Raw genomic sequence first — 10,242 nt, 5'->3', positions numbered from 1 at the left:
GTTGGTATTCAATCATAGCATTCGGAAAAATGTTTGGCCACAACGTGTAAAATTGATGTCCGGAAGGGTCCTGTAGTTTGGTGGAATATCTGCTGTAGTTGGGGAGATATCTTGGGCAAATGACAGAGGGGCCATTTCGCCCCCCCCCCCCTATAGGGCGCGGGTTTAGTGACTATGTTCTTAAACTATAGCCACTAAATAGGACACTGTCATTCCTTCAGTTTATCTCCTAGAAGTTGGATTGGAAACTCGGGGAATTACATGAGGGAATCAGTACCAACAAGTAATATCCCTCGGAATTTTGATATCGGCGACCTAAGGTTTGCGACCTCTCCATTAAACATAACTCAATGGGAGACAATTGGACTACTCTTCTTTTTTTGCGAAAGTACATTCTCAAACATCGGGATACGGGCATGACACACTGAATCGGAAAGTTGCAACTGTGACCCCTCTTTATGCCCCTGAGGTCATCTCAGGTCATGACAGTCTCCATCTGTTTTTTCTTCAATAATCGTACAAACATGCTATCGCGATGAAAACATCTTAGATGGTGCATCTAAGATCTAAGATGCGTTCAGCTCAACGATACGAATCGAGTGATATACAATATGACTTCTCCCGTGACCTTGACCTGAGGTCAAATTTTGAAGTTGACGCGATGCCGGTAAAAGCAACCAAACACAAACATGGTGCCAAAAGTTATTGCAGAATACATTTATCGCAAAAACGTTAAATTTTTCCCCTTATGTGGCTTAACCATTAACCCTGGGTCAAATCTGAGAACATCTAGAAAGAGCGTTGGGAGAGCTATGCAACTCGATTTTCTATGGCAGCTCTACTCGAGTTATGCGCCAATTGGTGAACAATTGTCAAAATCGGGAAAATATTCGTGATAAGTTTCCTTTTGGTGGCCTCCATTGACCATAGTGATGACCTGATACTGATAATAGAAATGTCAGGGATAATTATGAAAGATTTTATAACATAACGAACTTTTTATTGCTTTTCTGCGTCTTTCTAGCTTCTTTGATTCCGAGATAACCTGGTGCGACCAAATACGTCATGGCGAAGCTGGCTGAGGAGTGAGGGGCAAGACGCAGGTTAACCTGCGTCTTGCTGGGGGGGTGGTGTTTGAACACCCCCCCCCCCCTGTGGTTTTTCGCGAATATCTCAAAACGCCGTCTTTGGCACACATTATCATGCATCAATTCTACACATGTTGCAAAAATTTCAGACCAAGGTCATTCAAGGTCAGGTCACTACCAGGTCCTATACCTATGTAATTTCGCTTCTTGACACGTTTCTTATCACTTAAGTTTGAAACGTGCAGATGACCTGTTACAGGTCACTTGATCAGGTCCGTGATTTTTTAGCCGATAGGTATGCAATTGATTAAACCTCGCCCGTATTGGCCTTTTTACAGCATCTAGCGTAGGGGGGGGGGGGCTAGTAAAGTAATCTTAGGTTGGGGGGGGGGTAGAGTTGGATTGGACTCCTCCTACTCTTCGGCCTCTGGTCGAGCTAGAGCTTTGCGGATGAAAAACGAGCGTGTTGCCCGTGACGAGCACGAGAGGAAGCTAACGATACCCAGTTTTACGGTACGGTCATTGGTTGACCTTCTGGGTCAGCTCGGTTTATTTATTCATTTATTTATTTCAAATCGTGAGGCAATTCCACCGCATGCAGTGGCTATTCCATGCCTCGAGTTAGTTGTGTAATGGGAAGAATGCTTTGGTTTTCCCCATTTAACGTCACATTTGGCGGCCCTAAACCAGAAAATTCAAAGATTTTAATTTACGTCATCAAAAATTGATGACGTAAATTTTTTCAAAGCTATTTGATGTAATAAGTGCACTGACAAATTTAGAGCCTCATCGGAAGTGATGCCCTAATTTTTTTTTGGGCCATCATTATAATTTCTAACAATTTCTAACACTCTGACGAAACTCCATTTTAAAATCGATGGCAGCCTGCCTTATGTCAAGTAAATCTTTGAAAACCTCTTTTAGCGCAACAAGATATGGCAGCATTGCCTTCATGCAAAGAACTTCCCTTGACTCGGCCGCAATTATTTGACTTTCTTCGCAGGCTCCTCTGGATGTTACGAATATACTAGGGTAGGGTGGGGTAATTTGAACATGTGGGGCAATTTGAACATAGTGTGAAAAACACAAAATTACGGAAAATCCATAAGTGGCATGACAATATGACCAATGAGGGAAATTATCGTAACTAAAGGGGCTATCATATGAACGGGGTTTTAAGTTTCATGGAATGAAGATGCTGACGCACACTGTAAAAAATCATTTTCGCAAGTAAAAACGCCTAAAAACACGTCATTGCAACTTCATTGCAGCGCAAAATCTTGCATTGCTAGCGCCTAATACGCAACCAGGCATCGGTAAAATCCTTTTTGATGGGATTGCATTCCCAATCCACATTCCTAGTGCCGAAGTGGATTGCATTCCTACCCGCAATCCCTTTTTTCACTTGGATTGTGATCAAATCCGCAATCCTTTTTTGCAATCCTGTTGTATTATTATGTGCACTAGTGGATCTGGGGGAGGGAGGGGGCACCATAGGGCCGTGCCTCCATCCCCAAATCACCCATTTCTAGTACCTAGTCTTGCGAGTAATTCCTATCTAAGGCACAGGTATTTTATGGGAAATATTTTTTTGCATCAAACACCCCCACATTTAAACCTCTACCCAACCAGTGTTTTATATTTTTAAAACTCGCCCTCAAATGCGTAATTTTGCCCTTCCTATGTAGTTCATCAGCGTATATTATTTTGAGCGTTTAAATCAAAAGTGTTTAAATTATTTCAAGTTTCGATGTAAAGCCCTTGATAGCAAAGTACATTAAGCCGATGAAGCCGATTTCATAATTTTCAATCGCAACAAACCATTTCAAAGCACTAATCAAACACAATCCGGATTGGATTGCAAAAATTGGAAGTATGATGCAATCCAATCCGCAATCAAATCCTGTTTTTTGGAATGGATTTCAAATCCAGATGCAATCCACCAAAAAGGAATGCAATCAGGATTTTGCAATCCTGCAATCACAATCCTACCGATGCCTGTACGCAACGGCTTTTGTTGTACAATGACCTAATCAGTGCCTTCAACTCAAGAAATTTGCTTTTGAAACCTGTTTTTAAATATGGCAAAATAACTTTTAGCGTGGGGTAATTTGAACATAGTGTGGGAATTTCAATGAAAACTGGGATAGCTCCGAAAAAACAACGCTCCCAGTTTTTTTTTGCCAATATTTTCGACCCAAAGCAGTAGCAGATAAGGAATGCCAGTTTTATAAAATTTACGTCTAATATCCGTCTAATGTCCGGCATTTTTGTTGATTTCCGTTCAGAAATGTTAAAATCAGCCATTTGTCCAATTATGTCCGAAAATTACGCATTAATAAACACTCAAAACTGTCATTTAAATTGCTTATAATGTACTTTTACCAGCCGAAAAGTGTTGATTATATTGAGAGCTTAACAAGCTTTCCATTCGCCAATCAATGCTATGCACGATTACTTTATAAAAAGCGCTGAAGTGTCAGGCGCGGATACAAGGGGGGGGGGCCATGGGGGCCATGGCCCCCCCCTTGGCCGATTGTTTTCAAAAATAAAATAAAAAGTTAAAAAGTTAAAAAGCTGAAAAGGGGGCCTCCTGAAAATAAAGTGGCCGAAATCCGATGAGTTTTTTTTTTTAACCTACCCACTTAGTTATTCCTTAGAAGACTAGCTGAGAAGACTTCTTTGTTAGAAGATTGGTAAAGCTTTTCATAACTTGGAGGTCTCTTATACTCACAGAGATGACCACTTTTACAGGGCCTCCTAACCTGCACAGAGGGCCTCCAAGCCTGCACAGATGTTGAGATGTTGCCTGAACAGCTAGATAAGCTCAATAGACGCAGTTTTTTTTTTGGGGGGGGGGGGCCCAACAAGTGGGAAGATGGGGCCTCCAGCAGGTGGGATTATGGGGGGGGGGGCCTCCTGGTTTCTAATGGCCCCTCCCTTGGAGATTTTCTGGATCCGCCCCTGTGAAGTGTAGCAAGCCATCGTCCAATGTTGTCCAGTCTGCTACCTTTGTCCTACCAATTCCGAATTGGACATTGGACAAAATCAGAAGTCCAAATGTCCAGGTTCCGATTGGCACCACTATAACAGATGAAGTAAGGTTTGGTAGAGTTTTTATCGAACGGAGATGATAGACGTTCTGTCAATTGAAGAGAGGCGAATTCTGTCAGCTGACCGGTGTGCAGCGTGCAGATATTGATACTCTGCAACTGTTATTTTTGTTGTTGTGTTGATTTTTCAAATGAAGGTATGTTTAGAATTGCTCTGCCTATTTGTTTATGGGTCAAACAACATCGGCGTTGGCGAGACTATCGTTTTTATGACAGGTAAAGGCAGTATGTTCAAATTACCCCACGGCGGGGCCATTTGAACACACCGTGACTTGGCGGAGAAGTGAGGCTATGCTTTTCAAGGCAAGCTCGGCTCGTCCAAAAATGAGGCTTGCATGGTGAAAGCAAGTGACACTTGCGCTACTGAAGCAGTTTTTCTTCATCCAGGGTTAAGCTGGAATTTGGTACAACGGAGAAGACGTAAAAATATGTTCAAATTACCCCACACTACCCTATCCTTTGAATAAAAAGTTTAAATGACGTCACATGTGACCATAGGCGCGGGAACCGGGGGGGGGGCAGTGGCGGCAGCTTGCCCCCCCCCCAACTCTGGGCCGTGGGGGCGGTGCCCCCACAACTTTGAGACGGAAAACCGCACTTTTTTGCAAATGTTTTCTTTTTTTGTTGAAAAAGCCAAGGGATGAAAATAAGTGGCCTAAAACCGGTGAGAAAACTAGATTTGGGGGTACCCCAGGTTGATCTCTATTATGGTGTGCCCCCCCCCCCCAGTCTGAAAGTAGTTCCCGCGCCCCTGCATGTGACGTCATGTTGCATATCAATGGATCGCGGAAAACCGCAGGGGATGTTCAACCCCCCGTCCCCGAGCAGGACGCGGGTTAATGAAAAAGCGGACAGGATTCGGACGCGTCTGCTCCCGTGCCGCTACAAACCAAGGCCCTACAAAGTAATCGTGTCGCGGGGCTCCATCCAGGAGCTTGGTTGTCATGGAAACGACGCTTTGAATAAAGTCCTTCATCGCCGTAAAGTTTTCTTTTGTGATGCCCTAAACGCAAAATTCAAAATCTCGTGGAGGTGTGGCCCTAAAAATGCGGCCCTAAAGTTGTAGGGCTAAATTAAAACAGCTCGAGCGATGATGGTCTAAACTTCTAAAACGGGTATGGATGATCTCAAACATGCACTTATACGCATAGCTCATACGTACCAAGATACAATCATACAGTCATACAGTCGATGACCCAAAAGTCAGGAAAGTTGGGGTCTGCTAGAACTCCGTAAAGTGAGGCTATGTTTTTTTTTTGGGGGGGGGGGAAGGATGCCGATCAAGAATTTCATTTTAGTTATTTTATCATAGATTATGTCTGCATGCATTTAGACCGGGTCAGGTCAGGTCAGGTCAACCGGGAGGCGTCCGTCGGCTTATCCATATGAGGTGTCGACCACTACTGACAGCTTCGTAACATGTTACGTAGAAATTAGAACTGCTTGGTAAATGTTCAAGTGGTGCTAAATTCGAAGTCAGCTAAAAAAAAACTGCCTTAGAAACATGTAGGGGAAAGTGGGTGTATTGCGCCCTCCTAACCAATTGCGCCCGCCCACATTCCCACGAATTCAATGGGATGTTAGGCATTTTGTTTTCGAAAACATTATTTTCACCACTGGATAGTTCCTTTTATGGCCCAAGCTCTCCGATGAAGCCAATCAGCAAGGCTCATTACGCCATCAAAGATGTTACGGCGTTTTCTTAACTTTTTTTGCAGCATTTTGAACCGTTGGCTATAAGAATAGGCGATACATGTGTGATTTTGAGAGTGATATTTGGAAAGAAAAATCCTTTCATTATATTTCACTGAAACAGTAAACATCTGTCAGCATCTTTATGGTAACTTCTACGCTTTTATTAAAAAGTACCTCAATTTTAATTGCGCCCATGGCAATTGCGCCAGGGGGGCGCAAATAGAATAATGGTGTAGCTATTGTATCACGACAGTATGAATGCATCATTAACTGATTGCAATAAAGAAGGAGTTTTATGTCAGGCACGGGAGCAACCCGCCATCGTCAGTCTAAAAATTATTTCTTTCGTCGAACTTATAATGTAGGGGAAAGTGGGTGTATTGCGCCCTCCTAACCAATTGCGCCCACCAACATTCCCACGAATTCAATGGCATGTTTTAAATTTTGTGTTCGAAAACATTATTTTCCCCACTGGATAGCTCCTTTTATGGCCCAAGCTCTCCGATGAAGCCAACCAGCAAGGCTCATTACGTCATCAAAGATGTTACGGCGTTTTCTTGGCTTTTTTGCAGTATTTTGAACCGTTGGCTATAAAAATTTGTGATATTTGTGTGATTTTCAGAGTGATATTTAGAAAGAAAAACCTTTTTTTCATTATATTTCACTGAAACAGTCAACTTCCTTCAACATCTTTATGATAACTTCTACGCTTTTATTTAAAAGTACCTCAATTTTAATTGCGCCCATGGCAATTGCGCCAGGGGGGCGCAAATAGAATAATGGTGTAGCAATTGTATCACGACAGTATGAATGCATCATTAACTGATTGCAATAAAGAAGGAGTTTAATGTCAGGCAGGGGAGCAACCCGCTGTCTTCAGTCCGCAAATTACTTCCCTCGTCAAACTTATAAAGCAGATTCCATTTAGGCCACGAACTTGTGGTGTAATTGACATAATAGGGCATTTTCAACATGGACTCAGGCGTGAGAGGTGACAGCTATGATAAAAAAGTAAAAACTGATGTCATTAAGCTGTCGAAATGATAAAAATTATTTATTTTGAGAGAAACGATTGAAAATGTGGCCGTATAGGCGCATCCGTTCACATATATCTAGTCGGTTACAGTAAACGTTTTCGTTGCACTTTTACAAGCGAACGGACACATGAAAAGTTATCTACCTGGGCAAAAAACATCGCGATTTACACCTACATTTATTATTTAACCAGCATGAATAACATTATGAATGTTAAAGTAAGCTGCAATGATATTAGACTGCCGGGCTGTATGCATTCCGTCTCATTCGCTTAGCCATGTTAAAGTATAGGGCGCAATTGGGTTCTAATTGCGCCATCCCCCTGGCGCAATTTACAGCAGTTGTTGGCAAATGCGCCCTTTTGCATGTTTCTGAAAAAGCAGCTGTCAGAAGCAAACGAAGCATTCTTAATTGATCGGGAGGCTCTTAAATCGTAGCCAATGAGTTCCTCTTTGAAACGGTTACCAGTGCATGCTTATGTCTCCAGCGGTTTTCTTACAATTAGCGTTTTTCCTTAAGGTGGCGCAATTCACCCTCCTTCCCCTAGCTGCCATTTGGGCTATGAACTTGCGGTGTAATTGACAAAATACGGCATTTTTAACATGGACTCAGGCGTGAGAGGTGACAGCTATGATACCAAAGTAAAAACTGATGTTAAAAAAGTTGTAGAAGCAATAAAAAATATTAATTTTGAGAGAAACGATTGAAAATATAACCGTCTAGGCGCATACGTTCATATATATCTAGTCGGTTACATCAAACGTTTTCGTTCCACTTCACAAGCATACCGGACACAAGTAGTTATTTACCTGCGCAAAAAAAAACATCGCAATTTATATCTACATTTATTATGTATCGCGCTTGATTCACATAATACATGTTCAAGTAAGCCACAATGACATATAATGCCGGAGTGTAGGTATGCATTCCGTCTCCTTTGCTTAGCCATGTTAAAGGATAGGGCGCAATTGGATTCTAATTGCGCCATCCCCCTGGCGCAATTTACAGCAGTTGTTGGTAAATGCGCCCTTTTGCATGTTTCTGAAAAAGCAGCTGTCAGAAGCAAACGAAACATTCTTAATTGATCGGGAGGCTCTTAAATCGTAGCCAATGAGTTCCTCTTTAAAATGGTTACCAGTGTATGCTTACATCTCCAGTGGTTTTCTTACAATTAGCGTTTTTCCTTAAGGTGGCGCAATTCACCCTCCTTCCCCTACAGCCCTCAGCAGACTGCGTGGTAGGTATTCTTTTTTTTCGACAAAACCGGCAATAACTCAAAGACATATGTTATCAGTAGGTCGGAACTCACTGCAAATAGAGGTGCCATGCTCCAATCCTTCGATCACTCGGGTCTATCAGTTATCACTGAATAAATTATAAGCCTTGTGTTGCAACAAAATGCAAAAGTTTGTTTTGGGGGCAATTATAAACTTTTGGGTTTTGTTGCCAAACTGGATGGAAAATTAATACGACATGGTAATGCCAATCTAAGGTGCGCAGTCTCGCGCGTTTTGCTGTTACGATTTCTGAGTGACCGATAACATAGTATCCGCGTTATTATCGTTTTTGTCGAAAAAAGAATGCCTACCACGCAGTTTCCAGAGGGCTGTAGGGGAAAGTGGGGTAAGACGGCCAGGGTAGGTAAGACGGGCACCCCTTCTGCAGACCAAACCAATAGCGCATACGAGCGAGAAAAATTAGGACCAGAATTGCCTTTCCCACTACACACCACCATTGAAGTCTGGTGAATTTGTGTTCAGTTGATAATCTTTTATTTTGATTTCTTTAAAACACTCAATTCATTGAAAACATCAATAATATATTGTGCAAGCTTTTGTGTGCAGCACTATAGAGTTAAAAACTCGCAATCACTTGTGGTACACTCATATACCACCAGTGTTCATTTACCGCGGATTTGCTTTGTCTGCATCAAATTGTCCACAGAGAAAAATCGCGCCGAACTTCTGACATTGAGTTTGGGGTAAGACGGGCAACTATCAATCCAATGGGTCTGTAATGGTGAAAATATTTTTGTTGCTGTAGGAAAAAAAGAAGCATTTCTAATAAGAATATGTTCGATTCCGATGTTCAAAGACAGCAATATTTATTTGGCACAGTTTATTCTCGAATAATGAATGTGGAAAATGGTTCTACATGGCTTCTGAACCAGGGCCTATATACGAGCATACGCCTTCTGCACAAATCTCGTACCTATACTGCCATTTCCGAAGCACTTGAGACCAACGAGCGACTTTATCAATGCGGCTAATCTCGGGCATTTGTTGCGAGCTGTGCTGGTCGGTGAAAGAAGCTGGCCGTCTTGCCCTACCCATGTGACCGTCTTACCCCATGGGGTGGGGTAAAGACGGGTTTTTGCAAGGTTTTGCAAAAATAGCTGCAGTGTATTTGTTGAATCAGGTCTAAGTCTCATCTTCTGGCAAATGGAAGTAAAATGTAAAAAAAGGTTTTCACTCAGTTTCCCGTTCCTATGATGTTTCTAACCGGCCGAAAAATGGCTCCAAAGTTAAGGTGCCAGTCTTACCCCACTTTCCCCTACCTGTAACTCAAAAAAGTAGCAAGGTCACCTAAAATCAATGACCAAAACACCCACCCTAATCATCATTCCATTCGACCGTTTACAACCACAAAAAGACTGGAAGCGCTTATAATGTGAGCTAACATACGCCGAATCGCGATTACGGCCAAACATGGTCTCGGGAAATAGGTCACAAGTCAAAGGTCGTTTGGGTCAGGGTCATGAATTTTCAGGGTAGGTGTAAAATTTATCAACACGAGGGTACTGATTGTTTCGTCGCGATGGGCCGCTTTTTACGCGAGTTATTTGCGAAAGACCTTCTGGGGGGGGGGGGGGGCTACATCAGCCCCCCTCCCCCTGTGCCGGCGAGGGTTAACACGATGGTACGGCAAGTTTCGTCGCCATCCGCCGCTTTTTACGCCGGTCATTCGTAAAAGAAAAATAAGGGAGTCCATCTGCCTCCACCCCTCTAAGTAGGTATGTACAACTTAAAGGTAGACTGCCACCTTTTTTCCACAAAACGGTTTTCACTAGAGCTGAGCCACCTATGTCCCAGACTGAAGTCGGTTTTCCGAAATTCGAACCCGTTTGCGAGAAATCGGAGACCAAAGTTCAGTTTGATGCCATTTTTTTAGTCCAAGAAAACCGACATCTCTACTGTTTATCGATAACTTTGAAACATGAATTTTCTTATCTTTTGGTAAATATATGTCAAAACTTTGATTGTTTCGAGATCAGAGAAGAATTTTGGAGTGTCAAAATAAAAGTTAAACTT

The 10,242-nt window shown here is 42.5% G+C and overlaps 1 protein-coding gene across 1 annotated transcript in view; it reads left to right on the top strand.

Annotated features, from left to right (window-relative positions):
- The window catches only part of LOC122393737 (valacyclovir hydrolase-like), a 28,240-nt gene that overhangs the window by 12,560 nt on the left and 5,438 nt on the right, over positions 1-10,242 (top strand). The window lies entirely within an intron of this gene.

This window comes from Amphibalanus amphitrite, unplaced genomic scaffold, assembly GCF_019059575.1.
Source record: "Amphibalanus amphitrite isolate SeventyFive unplaced genomic scaffold, NRLGWU_Aamphi_draft 000551F_arrow, whole genome shotgun sequence".
Lineage (NCBI taxonomy): Eukaryota > Metazoa > Arthropoda > Thecostraca > Balanomorpha > Balanidae > Amphibalanus > Amphibalanus amphitrite.
Note: the sequence above shows the minus strand (reverse complement) of the source record. Positions and strands in the feature narration are given on the sequence as shown.